General features: G+C 65.4%; 1 protein-coding gene across 1 annotated transcript in view; it reads right to left on the reverse strand.

Moving 5' to 3' along the window:
- H696_03012 (succinyl-CoA synthetase alpha subunit) overlaps positions 1 to 774 on the reverse strand; it is a 3020-nt gene that overhangs the window by 1553 nt on the left and 693 nt on the right. The gene's annotated exons all lie outside the window — the stretch shown is intronic.

Here is a 774-nt window from a genome sequence, read left to right on the forward strand (position 1 = left end):
GCTTCCAGAGCCTTGACTGGGGGGCTAGAGATGACTCCGCGGCAGGTCTTTCCGTGCGATCCCTGTGCCAGGCACCAGGCGCTGTGGTGGGTGATCGGACATTGTGAAAAAAAACAACAAAAACGGCAAGCCGGCTGTCCCCCCGGGTTTCAACTCTGTCTCTGTGTGTGTGTGTGTGTGTGTATGTGCGTGGCGGGAGGTAGACCGGTAGGTAGGGGGGGGGGGGGGGGGGCCGGGGGGACAACATGAGCATTCGGGTCCACGCGAGCAGGGAGAAACAGCCAAAGTTCGATGGGCGCCGGCAAACGCACCAGGCTGCGCGCTGCCATCGGGCCCGATGCCGGCGCTGTCAGCCGACATATCCACACCGACAGCGATGATGCCAGAGCGCTGGATGATACACCCATCAAGACTGACGATCCGGTGCCGGGCGCCCGTTCGGGCCAGGTCAGCTCGCAGGCGTCGGGCCTCGGCCAGCGTGTCACAGAGGATGGTGTCCCCGCAGGCGAAGAGAACTGCCCGCTCGAGGCCGGGGTTCAACAACCGCGCCGAATCCGAGAGGCTGCATCGGAGCATCGGCCAGCCGGGTGTCAGAAGCTTCCGATAACTGTGGGGCCCAGGCAGTTGACCACAACAAGGGACACACGCCTCCGGCTTTTTTCCTTTCATTTGCCTGTCCCCCCCTCCCCCCCCCCCCACCCCCCGCCCGCGGCCCCGGGCACTTCGCACCTGTACACCTGATATGCCCAGCGGGCATTGCGGCCCCCGGCGCGG

The sequence above is a fragment of the Fonticula alba genome, assembly GCF_000388065.1.
Source record: "Fonticula alba strain ATCC 38817 unplaced genomic scaffold supercont2.4, whole genome shotgun sequence".
Taxonomy (NCBI): domain Eukaryota; order Rotosphaerida; family Fonticulaceae; genus Fonticula; species Fonticula alba.